General features: G+C 38.9%; 1 long non-coding RNA gene across 1 annotated transcript in view; it reads right to left on the bottom strand.

Moving 5' to 3' along the window:
• The window catches only part of LOC129525478 (uncharacterized), a 76,466-nt gene that overhangs the window by 17,389 nt on the left and 32,248 nt on the right, over positions 1 to 26,829 (bottom strand). The gene's annotated exons all lie outside the window — the stretch shown is intronic.

Below are 26,829 nucleotides of genomic sequence, written 5' to 3'. Positions count from 1 at the left end.
ATCAGCACTCAAAAATTAGTTGCATTTTTATGCACAAATAATGATCAATCTGAAAAGGAAATCAAGAAAACAATCCTATTTACTATAAATCAAAAATAAAGAAATACTTAGGAATAAACTTAACTGAGGGGATGGAGAAAGACTTGTTCACTGAAAACTACAAAATGCTGCTGAAGGAAATTAAAGAAGACATAAGTAAATGGGAAAGCATCCTATGTTCATGAACTGGAAGACTTAATATTGTTAAAATAGCCATACTACCCAAAACAATCTATAGAGTCAATGCAATCCCTTTCAAAATCCCAGTGGCATTTTCAGAAATAGAAAAAAAATATCCTACTGTTCATACATAATTTCAAGGAATACTGAATAGCCAAAACAAACTTGAAAAAAGTAGGACAAAGTTGAAAATTTCAAACTTCCTTATTTCAAAACATATCTCAAAGCCAATAGTAATTAAGACAATGTGGTATTGGGATAAAGATAGATATATAAATAAATGGAGCAGAATAGGTAGCTCATAAATAAACCACTGCTATATGACGAAATGATTTTTGACCAGTGTGCCAAGACTACATAATAGATAAATAACAGTCTCTTCAACAAATATTGTTGGAAAAACTGAATATTCACAAGCAAAAGAATGAAGTCAAATCCTTACCTTACATCATATACAAAATGTAACTAAGAATGGATTAAGTATTTAAATTTAATACTTAAAATTATTAAACTCCTAGGAGAAAAAAGGTAAAAACTTTCAGGACGTTGGATATGGCAATAATTTATTGGATGTAACATCAAAAGCATAGACAACAAATTTTTAAAAAGAGATTATGCAAAACTTTAAACTTCTCAATGGGAAAGGAAACAATCAGCAGAGTGAAATGCCAGTGGGAAAAGGAGAGAATGGAAGAAAATAATTGCAAATCACATAGCCGACTAGGTGTTAATATTCAAAATATTTAAGGAACATCTACAACTTAATAATGATAACAAAATGCCAAATAACCCAATTAAAATATGGCAAAGGACTTGGATAGACATTTCTCTAAAGAAGATATACAAATGACCAATAAGCACATAAAAATGCTCAGTATCACTAATAATTAGGAAAATGCAAATAAAAGACACAGTGAGATATCACTTCAAACCCATCAAGATGGCTGCTATCAAAAGAATGGAAAATAACAACTTTTGGTGAAGACGTGGAGAGATTGGAAACCATGTGAACTGTTGGTGGAAATGCAAAATGGTGCAGCTATTATGAAAAACAGGAAGGGGGTTCCTTAAAAATTGAAAATAGAATTATCACATGATCCAGCAATCCCATTTTTTTAGTATATATCCATAATAATTCAAAGCAGGATCTCAAAGAGATACCTGCACACCCATGTTCATTGTAGCATTATTTGCAATAGCCAAGAGGTGCAAGGAACCCAAATATCCACTACTGAATGCATAGATGAAGAAAATGTGGTATATATATACAATGGAATATTATCCAGCCTAAAAAATGAAGGAAATTCTATCACATACTACAACATGAGTGAATATCTAGGGCATGCTAGGAGAAAGAAGCCAGTCACAAAATAACAAACACTATATGATTTCACTTATATGAAATATAGTAGACAAAATCAGACGAGAGAGTGGCACCAGCAAGATGGCAGAGTAGAAGTTCCTTCAGCATCATTCTCCTACCAAAGTACAACTAAAAACTACTCAAAGAGAAGAATACTACCCTAAATTCACCATATATTGGGGAGGGGAGTGGAAAAGCCACCTGGACCCACAGAATCAAGAAATGCTTCAACTACTAAGGGGAACACTCATTTTAGACTGGACTAACCCCTACCTCAAGCTGGCACAACGCCACTCACGAAAAATTTTCCTAAACCCAAGGTTTCTGAGGTGGTAGGAGAAAATTGGAGGTGGACGTTAATATCCCCACCAGTCTGGGAATCTTCTTGGGAAGCCAACTCCAGTTCCATCTCACAGAAAACACTGAGAGTACCAAGAAGGCTGAACCACCTGGGGTGAATTGGGGACAAAAAGTAGGGGCACTGATCACAGCAACTGGCATGCAAATCTTGGTGGCTTCTCTGAGCTTAAATCAAAGGGGACACCATGCTGAGGAGACTGACTGCTGCCAGAGCACTATAAGGGAAACAATCCACAGGAAGATCGAAATCCCTGGCCAGATTCTCCACAAAGCCCAGGTGCTTTCATGAAGCCTTCTTCTGACCTGGAAACAATTAAGTTCTGGTGCTTATTTAAGTCTTCTTAAGACTAGAAAACAATGGTAGGGCAGTGATATAGTTCTGGTGCTTAAGTTCTGGTGCTCACTGGTAGTCTTCCCGAGACCAGGCAAGCAATGAGTTAGTTCCAATGCAGTGTTTTAGTTCCAGTGCTTATTGTAAGTCCTTCCTAAAATGAGGAGCAATAGCAGGTCAGCAATTAAGTTCCAATATTAAGTAGTAAAGGTCTAACACCACCAGAGAACACCTGCAAAAGCTGGAAGTGGTGGCTGTCTCCTCAAGTGCATGGGCATCAGTGTAAAGATGCAAGAATTGTGAAAACTCAAATAAATCTGACACCACCAAAAGAAACCAACAAAGCTCTTGTAATAGACAAAAAAGAACTGAAGAGCTATGAAGTGTCTAACAAAGAATTCAGAACATTGCTCTTAAAGAAGTTCAAGGACTCACAAGATAATATGAATAAAAAGCTAAATGAAATATGGAAAACAATCCAGGAAGAAAATTGACAAAAATTTTGTTTTTTATAAACAGAAATCCTATAAATAAATAATTCAATAACTGAATTTTAAAACACATTAAAAAGTTTTAACAGCAAACTGGTTCATACTGAGGAAAGAATCAGTGAGCCTGAAGACAGAACATGAAATTGCCAATCAGAGAGGCGAAGAGAAAATGAACAAAAAAGAGTGAAGAAGGCCCATAAGAATTATGGGACACCACCAAGTGAACCAACTTTTGCTTTGTTCCTGAAAGAGACAATAGAGAAAAAGGCCTAGACAGCATATTTATAGAAATAATGGCTGAAAATTTCCCAAATTTGAAGAAAGACATTATCCAAGTACAGGAATCTCAGAGGTCACCAATCAAATTCAATCCAAAAAGAAATTCTTTAAGGCACATCATAATCAAATTATCAAAAATCTGGGACAAAAAAGAAAATTGAAAGCAGCAGGAGAAAAGAAACATATCATATTAAATGAAGCCCCAATATGGCTTGCAGCTGAAAGGAAATAATGCTAATGTGCAAAAAGAAAACATTTGAAGGTATAAAAAACTCAGTGGTAAAAGTAAGAATATAGAAAAATTCAGAATAATACTTTAACTGTGATATGTAACCTACTTATATCTTAAGTATAAAGACTACAAGACAAAACTATTAAAGAAAATAATAATAATCATGACAATTGGTAAAGAGATAGGCAATACAAAAAGATGTAAATCAAAATATCAAAAAGTCAAAATTTGTGCGTGGGGGGAATGGTGTTAAAGCATAGTTTATTTTTGTTAATTTTTTGTGTTCAAAGCTAGGTTATCAGTTTAAAATAATCTGTTATAACTATAAGATGTTTTAAAATAAGCCTCATGGTACTCATAAATCAAAACCCTGTAATAGATAGAGTAAAAATAAATAGCATGAAATCAAAACATAATACTAAAGAAAAATCACTTAACCACAAAAGAAGATAATAAGAGAGGAGAAAAGAAAAAAAGGATCTACAAAACAACCAGAAAACAAGTAACAAAATGGCAGTAGTAAACCCTTACCTTTCAGTAATAACCTTGAATGTAAATGGATTAAATTCTCCAATTAAACATACACAACATACCAAAACCTAAGGGACACAGCAAAAGCAATGCTAAGAGGGAGGTTTATAGCAATAAACACCTAAATCAAAAAAACAGAAATGTCTCAAATAATCTAATGTTACACTTCAAGGAATTAGAAAAACATGAATAAATGAAATCAACAATCAGTAGAAAGAAAGAAATAACAAAGATCAGAGCAGAAATAAAATAAGAGATTTAAAGAACAATACAAAAGGTTAACAAGACAAAGAGTGGGTTTTTGAAAAGATTAAAAAATCAACAAACCTTTAGGAAGACTAAGAAAAAAAGAGAGAAGACTCAAAATCAGAGGTGAAAGAGTAGGCATTACAACAGAAACTACAGAAATGCAAAGGATCATAAGACTATGATGAACAACTATACACAAACAAATTGAAAAAATCTAGAAGATATGGATATATTCCTGGACACATACAACCTCTAAGTTTGAACCATGAAGAAATACAAAACCTGAGTGGACCAATAATGAGTAACAAGATTAGAGCAGTAATAAAGACTCCTTCATCAAAGAAAAGCCCAAGACCTGATGACTTCATGGCTGAATTCTACCAAACTTTTAAAAGAAGAACTGGCTGGGTGCGGTGGCTCACACCTGTAATCCCAGCACTTTGGGAGGCTGAGGCGGGTGGATCACAAGGTCAGGAAATCGAGACCATCCTGGCTAACATGGTGAAACCCCATCTCTACTAAAAATACAAAACCAAAATTAGCCAGGCGTAGTGGTAGGCGCCTGTAGTCCCAGCTACTTGGGAGGCTGAGGCAGGAGAATGGCGTGAACCTGGGAGGCGGAGCTTGCAGCAAGCCGAGATCGCGCCACTGCATCTAGCCTGGGTGACAGAGCGAGACTCCGTCTCAAAAAAAAAAAAAAAAAAAAAAAAAAAGAAGAACTAATACCTATTCTTCTCAAACTCTTCTAAAAAATTGAAGAGGAAGAAATACTTTCAAACTCATTATACAGCGCCAGCACTGTCCTGAAATCAAAACCAGACAAGGACACCACAAAAAGGAAAACAACAGGCCAATATTCCTGATGAACATAGATGTAAATATTCTCAACAAAATACTAGCAAACAAAATCCAACAACACATTAAAAAGATCATCATAATCAAGTGGGATTCATTCCAGGAATGCAAGAATAGTTCAACATATGCAAATCTATAAACATGGTACATCATATCAACAGAATGAAGGACACAAATTATATTGCCATTTCAATAGATGCAGAGTTCAACATTGCTTCATGATAAAAACTCTAACAAATTAGGTATAGAAATAACATATCTCAACACAATAAAGGTCATATATGACAAACCCACAGCTAACATCATACTGAATGGTGAAAAATTGAAAGCTTTTTCTCTAAGATCTGGAATAAGAATGTCCTGTTTTACCACTGTTATTCAACATAGTACCAGAAGTCTTTGCAAGAGCAATTAGAAAAGAGAAAGAAATAAAGGGCATCCAAATTGGGAAGGAGGAAATCAAATTGTTTCTTTTTGCAGAGAAAATGATCATATATACAGAAAATCCCAAAGACTTCACCAAAGACTATTAGAACTAATAAATGAATTCAGTAAAGCTACAGGATACAAAATCAACATATAATAATTAGTCTATCGGCCAATAACAAACTTGAGGAAAAATAAATCAAGAAAGCAATCCTATTTACAATAGCTACAAAAAATAAAATACCTAGAAATAAGTTTAACGAAAGAGGTGAAATACATCTTCAATGGAAACTACAAAATACTGATGAAAGAAATTGAAGGAGACACACAAAAATGGAAATACATCCCATGTTCATGAATTGGAATAATTAATATCACTAAAATGTCCATACTATCCAAAGCAATCTACAGACTCAATGCAATCCCTATCAAAATTCCAATGACATTCTTCACAGAAGTAGAAAAAAAAATTCTAAAATTTATATGGAACCACAAAAGACCCAGAATAGCTAAAGCTATCCTGAGCAAAAGAACAAAGTTGACAGAAGCAGATTATATTACAAAGCTATAGTAACTAAAATGGCAGGGTATGGGCATAACACAGACACATAGACCAATGGAATATAAGAGAAAATCCAGAAATAAATCCACACATCTACAGGGAACTCATTTTTGACAAAGGTGCCAGGAACATACACTGGGGGAAAGGACAGTATCTTCAATAAACGGTGATGGGAAAACTGGATATCCATATGCAGAAGAATGAAACTAGAACCCCATCTCATATACAAAAATAAAAATGAATAAAAGATTTAAATCTTAGACCCCAAATTATGAAACTACCATAAGAAAACATTTGGGAAACTCTCTAGGACATTGGTCTGAGCAAAGGTTTCTTGAATAATACCCTAAAAGCACAGGCAACCAAGGCTAAAATGGATGGATGGGATCACATAACTTCTGCACAGCAAAGGAAACAATCAACAGAGTGAAGAGACACCTAGAAAATGGGAGAAAATATTTGCAAACTATGCACCAGACAATAAATTAATATCCACAATATATAAGGAACTCAACTCAATAGCAAAAACAAAAACAAAAAACAAAAACACATAATCTAATTTTTTAAATGGGCAAAAGACCTGAATAAACATTTATCAAAAAAATACATGCAGGTATATAATAAGATGCTCAATATCACTAATTATCAGAGAAATGCAAACTAAAACCACAATGAGATCTGACCTCTTACCCCAGTTAGAATGGCTATAATCAAAAAGACAAAAATTAACAAATGCTGGTAAGGATGCAAAGAAAGGGAACTCATACACTGTTGGTGGTAGTGTAGATTAGTTCAGCCATTATGAAAAACAGTATGTTCTTGCCTGGTGGTACTAGTTTATCTACTAAAAAGGAAAAGAAAAAAACAGTATGAAGATTCCTCAAAAAACTAGAAATAGAACTACCAAAAGATCCACCAATTCAACTACTGGGTATATAGCCAAAGGAACTAAGTAAGTATATTAAAAAGATATCTGCATTCCTATGTTTATTTAAACACTATTCATAGTAGCCAAGATATGAAGTCAACCTGTGTGTACATCAACAGATAAACAAATAAAGAAAATGTAGTATAAGTACACAATGGAATACTATTCAGCTATAAAAAGGAATGCAATCCCGTCATTTGTAGCAAAATCAATGAACCTGGAGGACACAATGTTAAGTAAAATAAGCCAGGTGCAGAAAGACAAATACTGCATTCTCTCACTTATATGTGGAATCTAGGAAAGTTGAGCTCATAGAAGTATTGAGCAGAATGGTAGTTATCAGAGACTGAGGAGGTGAGGGATAAGGGGAAGAGAGGAAACTCAGCCAATGAGTACAAAATTATAGTCAGATGGGAAGAATAATTTTGGTGTTCCATTACATAGTAGGATGACTATAGTTAAGAACAATGTATTGTATATTTTAAGATAGCTAGGAAAAAGGATCTTGAAAGTTATCACCACAAAGAAATGATAATGGTATGAGGTGAAGGACATGCTAACTATCCTAATTTGACCATTATATAATGTATACATATATTGAAACATCACACTGTACACCATAAACCTGTACAATTATTGTATGTCAATTATAAACAAAATTTTTAAAAAATAGAGTAGTCGAAATCATAGAACCAGAAAGTAGAAAGGTGGTTACCAAGGGATGGAGAGAGGAGGAATCAGAGTTTAGTGGGTATGCAGTTTTAGTGTTGCAAGATGAAGAGCTTCCATAGATTTGTTGCCCAACAATAGAACTATACTTAACACTAGTGAGTTGTGCATTTAAAAATGGTTAATAATAAGTTTAATGTTACCTGGTTTTTTAACCATATTTTAAAAAGTGAGGTACAGGAAGGCAATGTTAAATGTTCGATTAGATAGAAGAAATGGTGTTTTAGAAGAACAGTGGATGGAGGAAGAGACTATGGTATAATTGTAAGACAATATTATGGAACCGTGTAGTCTGTGTTCAGGTTTAAGAGGTTACCAGTCATCATGACTGGGTTTTTCTTCAGCATTGGTCAACTCTGCATGTGAAGATACCATGGAAGCAAAAATTTTTATTTAACCAGATTTTGATTTAGCTAAGGGAGTAAGAGACAGTGAGAAGTAAGAGGTTTAAGGATTTGTGCAAGGGACAGTGAATAGCAGTAGAATTGACAACATTTTCCACCTTATAGCTAGGCAAATAATGTTTTGCTATACTTAATAAAAATGGAATTTCAGAAGCAGTAATAAAAAAACATATAGGAGAACATCTTTATCACACCGGAGTATGGATAGAGTTTTGATAAGCCACAGAAGGTATACACCATAAAATAAAGAATTGCTAAATCTGATGACATTAAAATTGAAACACCTGGGCTGGGCACGGTGGCTCACACCTGTAATCCCAGCACTTTGGGAGGCTGAGGCGGGTGGATCACGAGGTCAGGAGATCGAGACCACCCCGGCTAACATGGTGAAACCCGTCTCTACTAAAAGTACAAAAAATTAGCTGGGCATGGTGGAGCATGCCTGTGGTCCTAGCTACTTGGGAGGCTGAGGCAGGAGAATCGCTTGAACCCAGGAGGTGGAGGTTGCAGTGAATCGAGATCATGCCACTGCACTCCAGCCTGGGCTACAGAGCAAGACTCTGTCTCAGAAAAAAAAAAAAAAAAATTGAAACACCTCTGTGGCAAAGAGCACTATAAAGAAAAGGAAATTGAAAAACCGACCTAGTAATTGTTTTCAGTACATTTACTAACAAACTCTTTCAAATAAATAATAATTTTAAAAAATTCAATAGAATAGAAAATTGGGGAATTCACAAAGGAAAACCAAATGGCCATGTAAACATGAAAAGATGTTGACCTTCACTAGTTTATAATCAGAGAAATATACTTTAAAATAACCACATGATATTTTCACCACTCCAATTGGTAAAAAATTTTCAGTTTGATGATTGCAGGGGACTGATCCTCACTCTTGAGGTCTCAAGTCAGGGAATTTTAATGCTACAAACATTTCCCAAACTCCTTTGTCTCCCTGTACTTCCCAGAGCAGAATTATTTCTTTGCTTTGTCCTTACTGTTAATACGTATTTTTTCACCATTATTTTGGTGTATCTATCTCTTTAAGTCATAGGCACATAGAAAGCACATGGGACAAAGCACATGGGAGGTGTTTTGAATTAATTAAGACAAGGTCCTATGTGGCAGAGGAAATTAAAATCATAACTTTGCTAATCTGTCTTTTTTCTGCCCCTGCCCCTGGTACTGTTCATGGCTTACAGTGGGCTCACAATGAAAGCTAGCTGCATTAAATGTAAGCCACCTTTTTTCTTCCAGAAAAGTACACAGGCCAGTCACCAACAAACTATTCTGAGTTTACGTAGTTTGGGCTTATGACTTATAAAATATGGATGAGCCCAATCCAGAAATTTTTATGTCAAGGAATGCTGGGGAAGAAGCTGATGGTTAGGCATGGATGAGTGGAATGTTTCTGTCACTTATCTGGATTCTTCAACATTTATTCTCAAAAGTATTTTCTCCTGGTGGGAGAGGCTAACAAGAAAAGTGATATGAGAGGCTGCTTAGGCATCAGGGGACCTTTCTATCAGGCATTAATAATTTGAATCTCATTTGGAAATTCTTTTATCATTTTAGCCGATGGGACCTGAGGCACTGACAATCAATTTTTAAAAATACAAGATGCCAATAAGGACTGGATTGTTTTGAATTAACTAAGAAAAGGTTCTATGTGGCAGAGGAAATTAAAATCATGGCTTTGTTAATCTGTCTTCCTTGTGAAATTGTTCTGTATATCTGATTTCATTTTTAATGCAGAAGTTTTAGTGGGCCTTTGAGGAGATGGAGAGACAGGAGAGTGGGGAGCTGGACATAATGTTTCTGATCAATTGTACCCTTCAGTGGAGAAGGTAGTAGGGGAGGGACTTCTGGACTTTGTGTGTTGGGGGGAGTGGGGGGAATATAGATAGGGCAGTAGGGTACTGCTAGGGTAATTCACGGTAATTAAATTACAGTAATTTAATTATATATTTAGCTCTGCCACTTATTAACAATGTGGTCTTGGGCAAACATCTTGAATTCTCTCTGCCTCAGTTTCCTCATCCATAAAATATGTATATTAACAATGAGAATTTAGAAATGTAACATATGTAAACATTTTATGTCCCTGACACACTATAAGTACAGTATGCATTAGTTTTTGTTGTTATATAAGGGTTAGCTATTCCTGTTGTAGTACAGTCATGATGTCACACAGGATGTTTAGGTCAATAATGGACTGCATATATGACAGTAGTCCCATAAGATTATAATGAGGCTGAAAAATTCCTGATGCCTAGTGACATCATAGTCATCTTAATGTTGTAGTGTAACCCATTACTTGCATGTTTGTGGTGATGCTGGTGTAAACAAATCTGTGCTGTCACTCATATAAAAGTATAGCACATACAATTATGTACAGCACATAATACTTGATAATGATAAATGACTATGTTTCTGCTTTATGTATTTACTATATGTTACTGGTTTCTTTTTTTTAAATTATACTTTAAGTTCTAGGGTACATGTGCACAATGTGCAGGTTTGTTACATATGTATACATGTGCCATGTTGGTGTGCTGCACCTGTTAACTCGTCATTTACATTAGGTGTGTCTCCTAATGCTATCCCTCCCCCCTTCCCCCACCCTATGACAGGCCCTGGTGTGTGATGATCCCCACCCTGTGTCCAAGTGTTTTCACTGTTCAATTCCCACCTATGAGTGAGAACATGCAGTGTTTGGTTTTCTGTCCTTGCTATAGTTTGCTCAGAATGATGGTTTTCAGCTTCATCCATGTCCCTACAAAGGACATGAACTCATCCTTTTTTTATGGCCACAGTATTCCATGGTGTATATGTGCCACATTTTCTTAATCCAGTCTATCATTAATGGACATTTCGGTTGGTTTCAAGTCTTTGCTATTGTGAATAGTGCCACAATAAACATACGTGTGCATGTCTTTATAGCAGCATGATTTTAATCCTTTGGGTATATGCCCACTAATGGGATTGCTGGGTCAAATGGTATTTCTAGTTCTAGATTCCCTGAGGAATCGCCACACTGACTTCCACAATGGTTGAACTAGTTTACAGTCCCACCAACAGTGTAAAAGCGTTCCTCTTTCTCCACATCCTCTCCAGCACCTGTTGTTTCCTGACTTTTTAATAATCATCATTCTAACTGGCATGAGACAGTATCTCATTGTGGTTTTGATTTGCATTTCTCTGATGACCACTGATCATGAGCATTTTCTCATGTGTCTGTTGGCTGCATAAATGTCTTCTTTTGAGAAGTGTCTGTTCATATCCTTTGCCCACTTGTTGATGGGGCTGTTTGATTTTTTCTTGCAAATTTGTTTAAGTTCTTTGTAGACTCTGGATATTAGCCCTTTGTCAGATGGGTAGATTGTAAAAATTTTCTCCCATTCTGTAGATTGCCTGTTCACTCCGATGGTAGTTTCTTTTGCTGTGCAGAAGCTCTTGAGTTTAATTAGATCCCATTTGTCAATTTTGGCTTTTGTTGCCATTGCTTTTGGTGTTTTAGTCATGAAGTCCCTGCCCATGCCTATGGCCTGAATGGTATTGCCTAGGTTTTCTTCTAGGGTTTTTATGGTTTTAGGTCTAACATTTAAGTCTTTAATCCATCTCAAATTAATTTTTGTATAAGGTGTAAGGAAGGGATCCAGTTTCAGCTTTCTCCATATGGCTAGCCAGTTTTCCCAGCACCATTTATTAAATAGAGAATCCTTTCCCCATTTCTTGTTTTTGTCAGGTTTGTCAAAGATCAGATGGTTGTAGATGTGTGGTATTATTTCCTAGGGCTCTATTCTGTTCCATTGGTTTATGGAACAGTACCATGCTGTTTTGGTTACTGTACCAAAACAGCTGTTTTGGTACTGTTTTGGTTACCAGTACCATGCTGTTTTGGTTACTGTAGCCTTGTAGTGTAGTTTGAAGTCAGGTAGTGTGATGCCTCCAGCTTTGTTCTTTTCGCTTAGGATTGTCTTGGCAATATGCGCTCTTTTTTGGTTCCATATGAACTTTAAAGTAGTTTTTTCCAATTCTGTGAAGAAAGTCATTGGTAGGTTGATGGGGATGGCATTGAATCGATAAATTACCTTGGGCAGTATGGCCATTTTCATGATATTGATTCTTCCTATCCATAAGCATGGAATATTCTTCCATTTGTTTGTGTCCTCTTTTATTTCATTGAAGAGGTCCTTCACATCCCTTGTAAGCTGGATTCCTAGGTATTTTATTCTCTTTGAAGCAATTGTGAATGGGGGTTCACTCATGATTTGGCTCTCTGTTTGTCTGTTATTGGTGTATAGGAATGCTTATGATGTTTGCACATTGATTTTGTATTGTGAGACTTTCCTGAAGTTGCTTATCAGCTTAAGGAGATTTGGGGCTGAGACGATGGGGTGTTCTAGATATACAATCATGTGATCTGCAAACAGGGACCATTTGACTTCCTCTTTTCCTAATTGGATACCCTTTATTTCCTCCTGCCTGAGTGCCCTGGCCAGAACTTCCAACACTATGTTGAGTAGAAGTGGAGAGAGAGGGCATCCCTGTCTTGTGCCAGTTTTCAAAGGGAATGCTTCCAGTTTTTGCCCATTCAGTATGATATTGGCTGTGGGTTTGTCATAGATAGCTCTTATTATTTTGAGATACGTCTTATCAATACATAGTTTATTGAGAGTTTTAGCATGAAGGGATGTTGAATTTTGTCAAAGGCCTTTTCTGCATCTATTGAGATAATCATGTGGTTTTTGTCTTTGGTTCTGTTTATATGATGGATTACGTTTATTGATTTGCGTATGTTGAACCAGCCTTGCATCCCAGGGATGAAGCCAACTTAATTGTGGTGGATAAGCATTTTGATGTGCTGCTGGATTCGGTTTGCTAGTATTTTATTGAGGATTTTTGCATTGATGTTCATCAGGGATATGGGTCTAAAATTCTCTTTTTTTGTTGTGTCTCTGCCAGGCTTTGGTGTCAGGATAATGTTGGCCTCATAAAATGAATTAGGGAGGATTCCCTCTTTTTCCATTGATTGGAATAGTTTCAGAAGGAATGGTAACAGCTCCTCTTTGTACCTCCGGTAGAATTTGGCGGTGAATCCATCTCGTCCTGGACTTTTTTTGGTTGGTAGGCTATTAATTCCTGCCTCAATTTCAGAACCTGTTATTGGTCTATTCAGGGATTCAATTTCTTCCTGGTTTAGTCTGGGGAGGGTGTATGTGTTGAGGAATTTATCCATTTCTTCTAGATTTTCTAGTTTATTTGTGTAGAGGTGTTTATAGTATTTGATGGTAGTTTGTATTTCTGTGGGACTGGTGGTGATATACCCTTTATCATTTTTTATTGTGTCTATTTGATTCTTCTCTCTTTTCTTCTTTATTAGTCTTGCTAACGGTCTGTCAATTTTGTTGATCTTTTCAAAAAACCAGCTCCTGGATTCATTGCTTTTTTGAAGGGTTTTTATGTCTCTATCTCCATCAGTTCTGCTCTGATCTTAGTTATTTCTTGCCTTCTGCTAGCTTTTGAATGTGTTTGCTCTTGCTTCTCTAGTTCTTTAAATTGTGATGTTAGGGTGTCAATTTTAGATCTTTCTTGCTTTCCCTTGTGGGCATTTAGTGCTATAAATTTCCCTCTACACACTGCTTTAAATGTGTCCCAGAGATTCTGGTATGTTGTGTCTTCATTCTCATTGGTTTCAAAGAACATCTTTATTTCTGCCTTCATTTCGTCATGTACCCAGTAGTCATTCAGGAGCAGGTTGTTCAGTTTCCATGTAGTTGAGTGGTTTTGAGTGAGTTTCCTAATCCTGAGTTCTAGTTTGATTGCACTGTGGTCTGAGAGACAGTTTGTTATAATTTCTATTCTTTTACATTTTCTGAGGAGTGCTTTACTTCCAACTATGTGGTCAGTTTTGGAATAAGTGTGATGTGGTGCTGAGAAGAATGTATATTCTGTTGATTTGGGGTGGAGAGTTCTGTAGATGTCTATTAGGTCTGCTTGGTGCAGAGCTGAGTTCAATTCCTGGATATCCTTGTTAACTTTCTGTCTTGTTGATCTGTCTAATGTTGACAGTGTGGTGTTAAAGTCTCCCATTATTATTGTGTGGGAGTCTAAGTCTCTTTGTAGGTCTCTAAGGACTTAATGAATCTGGGTGCTCCTGTATTGGGTGCATATATATTTAGGACAGTTAGCTCTTCTTGTTGAATTGATGCCTTTACCATTATGTAATGGCCTTCTTTGTCTCTTTTGATCTTTGTTGGTTTAAAGTCTGTTTTATCAGAGACTAGGATTGTAACTCTTGCCTTTTTTTGTTTTCCATTTGCTTGGTAGATCTTCCTCCATCCCTTTATTTTGAGCCTATGTGTGTCTCTGCATGTGAGATGGGTCTCCTGAATACAGCACACTGATGGGTCTTGACTCTTTATCCAATTTGCCAGTCTGTGTCTTTTAATTGGAGCATTTAGTCCATTTACATTTAAGGTTAATATTGTTATGTGTGAATTTGATGCAGTCATTATTATGTTAGCCAGTTATTTTGCTCATTAGTTGATGTAGTTTCTTCCTAGCCTCGATGGTCTTTACAATTTGGCATGTTTTTGCATTGGCTGGTACTGGTTGTTCCTTTCCATGTTTAGTGCTTCCTTCAGGAGCTCTTGTAGGGCAGGCCTGGTGGTGACAAAATCTCTCAGCATTTGCTTGTCTGTAAAGGATTTTATTTCTCTTTCACTTATGAAGCTTAGTTTGGCTGGATATTAATTTCTGGGTTGAAAATTCTTTCCTTTAAGAATGTTGAATATTGGCCCCCACTCTCTTCTGACTTGTAGAGTTTCTGCCGAGAAATCAGCTGTTAGTCTGATGTGCTTCCCTTTGTGGGTAATCCGACCTTTCTCTCTGGCTGCCCTTAACATTTTTTCCTTCATTTCAACTTTGGTGAATCTGACAATGATGTGTCTTGGAGTTGCTCTTCTCGAGGAGTGTCTTTGTGGCGTTCTCTGTGTTTCCTGAATTTGAATGTTGGCCTGCCTCGCTAGGTTGGGGAAGTTCTCCTGGATAATATCCTGAAGAGTGTTTTCTAGCTTGGTTCCATTCTCCCTGTCACTTTCAGGTACACCAATCAGACGTAGGTTTGGTCTTTTCACATAGTCCCATATTTCTTGGAGGCTTTATTTGCTTCTTTTTTCTCTAAACTTCTCTTCTCCCTTCACTTCATTCATTTGATCTTCAATCACTGATACCCTTCCTTCCAGTTGATCAAATTGGCTACTGAAGCTTGTGCATGCATCACATAGTTCTCCTGCCATGGTTTTCAGCTCCATCAGGTCATTTAAGGACTTCTCTACACTGTTTATTCTAGTTAGCCATTCGTCTAATCTTTTTTCAAGGTTTTTAGCTTCTTTGCGATGGGTTTGAACATCCTCCTTTAGCTCAGAGAAGTTTGTTATTATTGATTGTCTCAAGGCTTGTTCTCTCAACTCGTCAAAGTCATTCTCCGTCCAGCTTTGTTCCATTGCTGGCGAGGAGTTGCGTTCCTTTGGAGGAGGAGAGGCGCTCTGATTTTTAGAATTTTCAGCTTTTCTGCTCCGGTTTCTCCCCATCTTTGTGGTTTTATCTATCTTTGGTCTTTGATGATGGTGATGTACAGATGGGGTTTTGGTGTGGATGTCCTTTCTGTTTGTTAGTTTTCTTTCTAACAAACAGTCAGGACCCTCAGCTGCAGGTCTCCTGGAGTTTGCTGGAGGTCCACTCCAGACCCTGTTTGCCTGCATATCACTAGCAGAGGCCGCAGAACAGCAAATATTGCAGAACGGCAAATGTTGCTGCCTGAGCCTTCCTCTGAAAGCTTCGTCTCAGAGGGGCACCCGGCTGTATGAGGTGTCAGTCAGCCCCTACTGGGAGGTGTCTCCCAGTTAGGCTACTCGGGGGTCAGGCACCCACTTGAGGAGGCAGTCTGTCCATTCTCAGATCTCAAACTCTGTGCTGGGAGAACCACTACTCTCTTCAGAGCTGTAGACAGGGATGTTTAAGTCTGCAGAAGTTTCTGCTGCCTTTTGTTCAGCTATGCCCTGCCCCCAGAGGTGGAGTCTACAGAGGCAGGCAGGCCTCCTCTGCTGCAGTGGGCTCCACCCAGTTCAAGCTTCCTGGCCACTTTGTTTGCCTACTCAAGCCTCAGCAATGGTGGATGCCCCTCCCCCAGCCTTGCTGCTGCCTTGCAGTTTGATTTCAGACTGCTGTGCTAGCAGTGAGCAAGGCTCCGTGGGTGTGGGACACTCCGAGCCAAGCGTGGGATATAATCTCCTGGTGTGCCGTTTGCTAAGACCACTGGAAAAGCACAGTATTAGGGTGGGAGTGTCCCAGTTTTCCAGGTACTGTCTGTCACGGCTTCTCTTTGCTAGGAAAGGGAATTCCCTGACCCCTTGTGCTTCCCGGGTGAGGTGATGCCCCACCCTGCTACGTGGGCTGCACCCACTCTCTGACAAGCCCCAGTGAGATGAATCCAGTACCTCAGTTGGAAATGCAGAAATCACCCGTCTTCTGCGTCAGTCATGCTGGGAGCTGCAGACTGGAGCTATTCCTATTTGGCCATCTTGGAACCTCCTCTTGGTGGTTTCTGTATTAACTTTTAATTGTGATTTTAGAGTATACTCCTTCTACTTATATATATTTAAAAAGTTAACTGTAAAACAACCTCAGGCAGGTCCTTCAGGGAACATTCCAGAAGAAGGCATTGTTATCATAAGAGATGACAGCCCCATGCATGTTACTGCCTCTGAAGAACTTCCAGTGGGACAAGATGTGGAGGTGGATGACAGTGACGTGTAGGCCTAAGCTAATGTGTGTGTTTGTGGGCTAGTTTTTTTTTTTTTTTGATGGAGTCTTGCTCTTTTGCCCAGGCTGGAGTGCAGTGGCATGATCTCAGCTCACTGCAACCTCTGCCTCCCGGGTTCATGCCATTCTCCTGCCTCAGCCTCCTGAGTAGCTGAGATTGCAGGCACCCACCACCACGCCTGGCTAATGTTTTGTATTTTTAGTACAGATGGGGTTTCGCCGTGTTAGCCAGGATGGTCTCGATCTCTTGACCTCGTGATCCACCCGCCTCGGCCTCCCACAGTGTTGAGATTACAGGCGTGAGCCACTGTGCCCAGCCTGTGGGCTAGTTTTTAACAAAGAAGTTTAAAAAATAAAAACAAACAAGCAAAAAACTTGAAATAGAAAACAGCTTATAGAATAAGGAAATAAAGAAAGAAAAAAAATTTTTTGAGACAGTCTTGCTCTGTTGCCCAGGCTGGAGTGCAGTGGCTCAATCTTGGTTCGCTGCAACCTCCACCTCCCAGGATCAAGCAATTCTTGAACCTCAGCCTCTCAAGTAGCTGGGATTACACATGTGTGCCACCACACGTGGCTAGTTTTCTGTATTTTTAATAGAGATGGGGTTTTACCATGTTAGCCAGGCTGGTCTTGAACTCCTGCCTCAAATTGATCCACACACCTCAGCCTCCCAAATTGTTGGGATTACAGGCATGAGCCACTGTGCTCGACCAGAAAGAAAATATTTTTGTACAGCTATACTATGTGTTTTATTTTAAGCTAAGTGTTATTATAAAAAAGCCAAAATGTTTAAAACTTAAATTTAGAAGTTTGTAATGAAGTTACAGTAAGTTAATATGTTATTAAAGAAAGAAATTTTTAAAAATAAATTTAGTGTAGCCTAAGTGTACCATGTTTATAAAGTCTACAGTAGTGTACAGTAATGTCTTGGCCTTCACATTCACTCACCACTCACTCACTGACCCACTCAGAGCAACACCTAGTCATGCAAGCTTCATTCATGGTAAGCGTTTTATAGACACAGCTATGCCATTTTTAATCTTTTATACTGTATTTTTTATGTTTAGATGCGTTTAGATACACAAATATTTACCATTGTGTTATGCTTGCCTACAGTATTCAGTACAGTGACATGCTGTACAGATTTGTAGCCTAGGAGCAATAGGCTATCCCATATATCCTAGGAATACGTTACTTTTAATGGCAAAAACCGAAATTACTTTTGCACCAACCTAATAGTAGGCTATACAATCTAGGTTTGGTAAGTGCACACTATGATGTTCACATAATGACAAAGCCACCCAACAATGCATTTCTCAGAACACGTTCCCATCATTAAGTATGACTGTAGTTGGTATAGAGGCTGAGCCCTGAGCTAGGTTCAGTTAATACAATAATGAATTCTGTACACCCTATTCTTAATAAGGAATCTGGTGGTGGAGACAAGTAAGCAGGCTGTTACTATAAAGTGGTCTGTGTTACCATGGAGACAAGTGCAGGGCACCCTTACGACTGCAAAGGAGGGGTGCCATCCCAATTACGGGTGTCAGAAACTACTTCCTGACACCCGTAATTGGATGCACATTCTTCCCTGCCATTTTTTCTTTTCTCCTACTGTGCTTTCACTGTATACTACTCATACAAGCCTCCGTGGGTTTCCTTAGCAGTCCTCAGGCCTAAAGAAGTTGGGACATCTAGGCTACTCACCCATGCCCAGGCTGAGATGCCTTTGCCAGTGCTGGATGACACAAGGCTTTGTCCAAGCTTTGAAAACTCCTAAGCCTTTCATCAGACCAACCTTAGAATTTAGCCTTACCCAGTCCTTCCTTGCCCTGGTTTCATTTTCTTTTGTCCAAACTGCCTTTGTGGTTTCCATAGAAATGAAAGCTTCTGGCTGGGCCCATCCCCATGGAAATTTTAAGGTGATTAATAGGCACCATTGCCATATTCTATTTATTTCTCATTTGCTTGCTTGATTAAAAACTCACAATTCCACCTCCTTACCTCCCTGGTGCAAGGGAGAGGGGAATACATAACTTTGTTTTGTTACAAATATACATACAAACTTTATTAGGTTACATATGACATTCACATTTGATTCCCAGGCCACTGCTCTGCAGTTGTGCAAACATCATATTTGCTGGCTTGGAGTAAAAAAATACGTATTTTCATAGATGCTGATGGCTGATGAAAATGACTGACTCTTAAGGTTCCCTTGTTAACTGATGGGATCTTGAAGAATAGACAGAACATTACTTTTGTTTCAATAGGTATGGATGGTCATGGTGGCTCTGAGCTGCCTGGATGCTATACTTGGTCATACCTAGCCTGGCCCCCGGGGCTGAGTCTGTTTACCCTAAAGCAACAAGTCCCCCCAGGCAGGGAGGAGTTGGCAGACAGTCTTAGAGGCTGAGGAGGGAGGGTTATGGGAAAGACAATCTTGGCTTATAAGGCCCTCACTAACTCAGGGAGCTCAGAGTGTGACTAAGACCTTGACTACCTCAGCAAGCTCAGAGCTGTGACTAAGCCTGTACAGCTGTCTTGGTGAGCCAGACTGAGAGAGTTCTTGAGTCTGCACCTTTTACATCCTTCCATTAATTTTAAAAGCAGGTTTACTGAGGTATAATTTACATACTGCAAAATTCAACCTTTTTAGTGTATAGTTCTGTGATTTTTGGACAAATACATACATTTCTGTAGCCATCACTGTAATCAGATACAGAACAGTTCCATTGCCCTAAAAATTATTTTGTGGCCATTGTAGTCCACCCCTCTTCCCACCTCTCACCTCCACTGATCTGTTTTCTCTTAACTATAGTTTCGCCTTTTCCGGAATGTCATCTAATGTAGCCTTTTGAATCTGCCTTCTTTCCCTTAGTATAATGCATATTAGATTCATCCATGTTGGTGCATGTCTCTAATTCTTACTATAACTCCTCAAGGTGAGAGTTCTCTTAATTTCATAGATGAGGTCCCCAAGAGCCTCAGAGAGGATTCATGATCCACTAAAGGTCACCCAGCTCATAAAAGTGAACCTGAGATTTGAACTCAGGTCCATGTGGTTCCACAGTTCACACTCTGTGCATTGTCCTTCCAGCAAAGGTGATGCTGGCCAGGGAGGCTGCATCTCTCTCTACCTTCACCAGCCGAGGGAGGTGGAGACATGAGGGAGGACTTGTGGGCAAAGACCAACCATCTGAGTGAGACCATCCATCCGTCCAACAGAGCTTCCTCCCACCTCTCTCCATGCCAGGTGTCAGGATGTTTGAATTCCATTAGCAGCTCAGAGCTAGGAGTGCTCCCATAAGAGAATGTGGAGAATCTCTCTTCCCATGCCTTGGACAAGGTCTATGAGTATATCCTAGTCATTGTAATACTGTAAAACTGCTATTCTGTAAGAAGGCTTTCCAGGGAAAGAATTGGGTGGGGCAACTGAGTTCCACTCATGTTGTTGCAAATGGTCAGAGAAGATCCTCTGGGCAAGGAAAAGAACAGAAGCATATGCTACTAGGCACTGTGCTTCACTTCCTTTTTAATGAGCATTGCAAATTTTAAATACAGACCAGATTTCATTGGTGCATTAGTTATGTATTGCCTTAGAATAAATTACTCTAAAATGCAGTGGCTTAAAGCAACAGCTATTTATTATCTCATAGTCTCTGTGGGTTGAGAATCCAGGCATAGCCTAACTGGATGTCTCTGGCTCAGGGTCTCATTCAAGGCTACAATCAAAATACCAGGAGGGACTGTGGTTTCCTCTCAAGGCTCAGCTGGGGGAAGAGCTGCTTTCAAACTCACTCATGTAGCTGCTGTCAGGTCTCAAGTTCTTGCTGGCTGTTGGTCAGAGTCATCAGTTCCTTGCCATGCGGGCCTCTACATACAGCAGTTCACAATAGGGAGCAAGCAAGGCAAGAAGGGCAAGAGAGCACCTGAAAGCCACAGCCTTTTTGTAACCTCATCTCGGAAGTGACAATGCCTCACTTTTGCTGTATCTATTTGTTGAAAGGGAGTTGCTAGGTTCAGCACACAATCCAGGAAAGGGAATTCCACAAGAGTGTAAGTACCAGGAATCAGGGATCATCGTAGAGGCTGCCTGCCACAAGGTGTAATTTACGTATCATAAAATGCACAGATCTTAAGTATTCAGATCAATGAGTTTTGACAACTGTATGTGTCATGTACCCATCACTAAATAAGATCTAGAACATTTCTGACCTTCTGGAAAGCTTCCTGATGATCTTTTCCAGTCAATTCAACACATTGCTTTCTCACTCCCGACCACCCCTCCCCTCCATCACAGAGCCAACTACTTTCTTATTTCCACCAGCATAGACCTGTTGTGCCTGTTTGTGGACTTTATATAAATGGAATCCTCCAATCTGATTTTTTTTGTGTGTGGGTACATACATTTTGTGTGGGTATATATATTTATAGAATACATGGCATATTTTGATACAGGCATACAATGGGTAATAATTATATCAGGGTAAATGGGATATCCATCACCTCAAGCATTTATCCTTTCTTTTATGTGACAAACAAACAATCAGGCTCCTACTGGGCCTGAAAATCCCACCAGCAGTAGCAGTCTTATTACCAGCTTGGATTTCCATGGTCCACAGCTTGCACAGCCATTCTGATCATTGAGGATAAGTCCCCAAGGATGACTTGAGAAGGGAAAATAGGAGACTGGGCCTCCCATTTGTTTTCAGGAAAGTCAAAGAAATGAAGACCTGGAGAGAACAGGCTGCCCTGAAGGGATCCCAAAGTGAAGGTGGCAGTTCAACAGAAGGAATGTCAAATGTGCCTTTTCAAGATTCTAAGGCAGGTGTGGTATGGTGAGGAGAAGGACCTCTGGTTCTACTTCTCATTCTGCTGAGTGTAAATGCCACAGAAACTTGAAAAATTCTGACAATGTACAAGAGGACATTCTGCCTCTGTGCTATCATCCTCGGGCAGCACAGAAGGAATGAACTTCCATCTTTCTAGGCTGATTCATCTAAATCTTTGTTTTCTCAGTCTGCCAGAACTTTGCTCAGGCCTGCCTTTAGGGTTGTTTTGTTTTGTTTTTCTTTTTCTCTCCCAAAATCTGCTTGGAATTTCAATTATATTTTCAATCTCTTTCATTGGTCCTCCCAAAAAGAATTTGTCTCATAAACTCACCACTTAAAATATAGAGATGCTACTATTTTCTCAAGCAATAGATTGCTTTAGAAGCCTAATTTTTTTTCCTGAAGCAGTTTCTTTTTTTTTACACAAGCAGATTTTGGGAGAGAAAAAGAAAAACAAAATGTTTTATCATGCCTCCTCCCTTAAAGGGAAGCAGGATTTCATCTGGCAGACAGGATGTGGGGGCTCCAGCTCTTTGGCTCTACTGCTTTACAGTCCTCCTGTCCTAAGAGAAACTTTAGTCCTTCAAAGGCTCCCTGAAGTCTCACCTTTTCCAGAGAGCCTGCCCTTCTAAACTCCAGGGTTCTTTGACAGTTTCCTTCTCAGAAACACACCTATAAGAGTTACCAACAACTAGTGAGTGGAGAAGCACATTTGAGATGACTCAGGAATGATAGGTAAGTGTCTGGTGGTGCCTTTAAGGCAGTGGTGCTCAGTCTTGAATTCATTTTGGAATCTTCTGGGCAGCTCTGAAAAATCCCAATGCCAAGACCCAACCCCATTAAATCAGGCACACTAAATCAGAATCTTGGGGAATGAGGCTCAGGCATTCATATTTTTTTAAAAAAGCAGGAAAGATCTAAAATTGACACCCTAACATCACAATTAAAAGAACTAGAGAAGCAAGAGCAAACACATTCAAAAGCTAGCAGAAGGCAAGAAATAACTAAGATCAGAGCAGAACTGAAGGAAATAGAGACACAAAAAACCCTTCAAAAAATCAATGAATCCAGGAGCTGGTTTTTTGAAAAGATCAACAAAACTGATTGATAGACTGCTAGCAAGACTAACAAAGAAGAAAAGAGAGAAGAATCAAATAGATGCAATAAAAAATGATAAAGGGGATATCACTACTGATCCCACAGAAATACAAACTACCATCAGAGAATACTATAAACACCTCTATGCAAATAAACTAGAAAGTTTAGAAGAAATGGATAAATTCCTGGACACATACACCCTCCCAAGACTAAACCAGGAAGAAGTTGAATCTCTGAATAGACCAATAATAGGCTCTGAAATTGAGGCAATAATTAATAGCTTACCAACCAAAAACAGTCCAGGACCAGATGGATTCACAGCCGAATTCTACCAGAGGTACAAGGAGGAGCTGGTACCATTCCTTCTGAAACTATTCCAATCAATAGAAAAAGAGGGAATCCTCCCTAACTCGTTTTATGAGGCCAGCATCATCCTGATACCAAAGCCTGGCAGAGACACAACAAAAAAAGAGAATTTTAGACCAATATCCCTGATGAACATCAATGCAAAAATCCTCAATAAAATACTGGCAAACTGAACGCAGCAGCACATCAAAAAGCTTATCCACCATGATCAAGTGGGCTTCATCCCTGGGATGCAAGGCTGGTTCAACATACACAAATCAATAAACATAATCCAGCATATAAACAGAACCAACGACAAAAACCACATGATTATCTTAATAGATGTAGAAAAGGCCTTTGACAAAATTCAACAACCCTTCATGCTAAAAACTCTCAATAAATTAGGTATTGATGGCACGTATCTCAAAACAATAAGAGCTATCTATGACAAACCCACAGCCAATATCATACTGAATGGGCAAAAACTGGAAGCATTCCCTTTGAAAACGGGCACAAGACAGGGATGCCCTCTCTCACCACTCCTATTCAACATAGTGTTGGAAGTTCTGGCCAGGGCAATCAGGCAGGAGAAGGAAATAAAGGTATTCAATTAGGAAAAGAGAAAGTCAAATTGTCCCTGTTCGCAGATGACATGATTGTATATCTAGAAAACCCCATTGTCTCAGCCCAAAATCTCCTTAAGCTGATAAGCAACTTCAGGAAAGTCTCACAATACAAAATCAATGTGCAAAAATCACAAGCATTCTTATACACCAATAACAGACAGAGAGCCAAATCATGAGTGAACTCCCATTCACAATTGCTTCAAAGACAATAAAATACCTAGGAATCCAACTTACAAGGGATGTGAAAGACCTCTTCAAGGAGAACTACAAACCACTGCTCAATGAAATTAAAGAGGACACAAACAAATGGAAGAACATTCCATGCTCATGGGTAGGAAGAATCAATATCGTGAAAATGGCCATACTGCCCAAGGTAATTTATCGATTCAATGCCATCCCCATCAGGCTATCAATGACTTTCTTCACAGAATTGGAAAAAACTACTTTAAAGTTCATATGGGACCAAAAAAGAGCCTGCATTACCAAGTCAATCCTAAGCCAAAAGAACAAAGCTGGAGGCATCACACTACCTGACTTCAAACTACACTACAAGGCTACAGTAACCAAAACAGCATGGTACTGGTACCGAAACAGAGATATAGATCAATGGAACAGAACAGAGCCCTCAGAAATAATACCACATATCTACAACTATCTGATCTTTGACAAACCTGACAAAAACAAGAAATGGGGAAAGGATTCCCTATTTAATAAATGGTGCTGGGAAAACTGGATAGCCATATGTAGAAAGCTGAAACTGGATCCCTTCCTTACACCTTATACAAAAATTAATTCAAGATGGATTAAAGACTTAAATGTTAGACGTAAAACCATAAAAACCCTAGAAGAAAACCTAGGCAATACCATTCAGGACATAGGCATGGGCAAGGACTTCATGACAAAAACACCAAAAGCAATGGCAACAAAAGCCAAAATTGACAAATGGGATCTAATTAAACTCAAGAGCTTCTGCACAGCAAAAGAAACTACCATCAGAGTGAACAGCCAACCTACAGAATGGGAGAAAATTTTTGCAATCTACTGATCTGACAAAGGGCTAATATCCAGAATCTACAATGAACTCAAACAAATTTACAAGAAAAAGACAAACAACCCCATCAACAAGTGGGCAAAGGATATGAACAGACACTTCTCAAAAGAAGACATTTATGCAGCCAAAAAACACATGAAAAAATGCTAATCATCACTGGCCATCAGAGAAATGCAAATCAAAATCACAATGAGATACCATCTTACATCAGTTAGAATGGCAATCATTAAAAAGTCAGGAAACAACAGGTGCTAGAGAGGATGTGGAGAAACAGGAACACTTTTACACTGTTGGTGGGACTGTAAACTAGTTCAACCATTGTGGAAGTCAGTGTGGTGATTCCTCAGGGATCTAGAACTAGAAATACCATTTGACCCAGCAATCCCATTACTGGGTATATACCCAAAGGATTATAAATCATGCTGCTATAAAGACGCATGCACACGTATGTTTATTGTGGCACTATTCACAATAGCAAAGACTCGGAACCAACCCAAATGTCCAACAACGGTAGACTGGATTAAGAAAATGTGGCACATATACACCATGGAATACTATGTAGCCATAAAAAATGATGAGTTCATATCCTTTGTAGGGACATGGATGAAGCTGGAAACCATCATTCTGAGCAAACTATTGCAAGGACAAAAAAACCAAACACTGCATGTTCTCACTCATAGGTGGGAATTGAACAATGAGAACACATGGACACAGAAAGGGGAACATCACACACTGGGGCCTGTTGTGGTGTGGGGGGTTAGGGGAGGGATAGCATTAGGAGATATACCTAAAGTTAAATGATGAGTTAATGGGTGCAGTATACCAACATGGCACATGTATACATATGTAACAAACCTGCACGTTGTGCCCATGTACCGTAAAACTTAAAGTATAATTAAAAAACTTAAAGTATAATTAAAAAAAAAAATCCTTAGCATCTTTTATGTCTTGCCAAGGTTAAGAATTACTGCTCTAAGGACAGTCCTGGTCCAGCTGCCAAACAGAATAAAAACAGGCCATCCTGAGCTTACTCCAAATACCCTGTCTCCCGTCTCCCAGACTGGTTTCAACTATGCCTCCCCATATACACCTCAAGGCTGGCTGTACTCCCACTTAGCTCCTGGTGTCTGTCCATCCCGACCCCTGGTACCTGGCAATCCAGGCCTCTCAGGCTGGGTGTGACTCTCACTCCCACTCTCTCCAGCCGGGACACTCCATCTCCATCTAACTTTGTATGCTATTGGGTGTGATTCCCAGATTGCTTCAGGAAAGTCTCACTTCCTTAAGGAGATTTTAAACTCATCCAAGTCAGAGTCCTAATCTATTTCCGGGAGGGACTAGCATACTATTGAGCATATAGCAGACAGAGCCTCAATGTCTTTATCTGTAAAATGGAGATATCTGTAAAATTGCCTGTAAAATAGAGATATATATAAAATTTATAGGCACAGAAATTTATATCTTATTCCAAAAGAGATACTTCACATGATGTATAAAAAGTGCCCAGGAAGATCTAAAACACAGCAAGGACCCCATAAGTGGTAGCTATTATTGGATCCATTGAAACCCAGGCATTATGACTTCTGGACCAGTGTTTCTTCTAGATCTCAAGTCAACATGACCTACCAGAAAATAACAGTATCTGAGTCATTCAGAGTACTAATGATGTGCCATCAGGAGCCCATCAGCCATGTCAGCCTGCCTGTGTACCTTATGCCAGGCCAATGCTTAACTTATTCTATGAAAGATGCAACTGGCTGGCATTGGCCTTCCTTTTTCTCTTCATTCGGCCTGGATTTTCTGAGAAGACTGTGAGGACCTGCTGTTCTGGACAGTGTGTAGGATGGGCAGCTTGTTTTGCCACTCAGCAGGAGGAAGGACACATGCTTTCTGTTTTGTCGTCAAAGGAAATAACAACTCTCAGATGTTGCAGTGTTGCCAATAGAGAGAGAATGCAGAACTGCCCCAATCCTGCCTCAGTTTGTCTCTTCTCTTAAGAATCAATAGTTGTCAGACTAGAAAAAGCAGGGTCATACTAGCTAGACCCTATAGAGATCCAAGAGCAAAAAAGACCATAAGAGAGTTCAGAATT

The sequence above is a fragment of the Gorilla gorilla genome, chromosome 9 (genome assembly GCF_029281585.2).
Source record: "Gorilla gorilla gorilla isolate KB3781 chromosome 9, NHGRI_mGorGor1-v2.1_pri, whole genome shotgun sequence".
NCBI classification, from domain to species: Eukaryota; Metazoa; Chordata; class Mammalia; order Primates; family Hominidae; genus Gorilla; species Gorilla gorilla.
The sequence above is the reverse complement of the archived record's forward strand: the minus strand, read 5'-3'. Positions and strand labels throughout refer to the sequence as shown.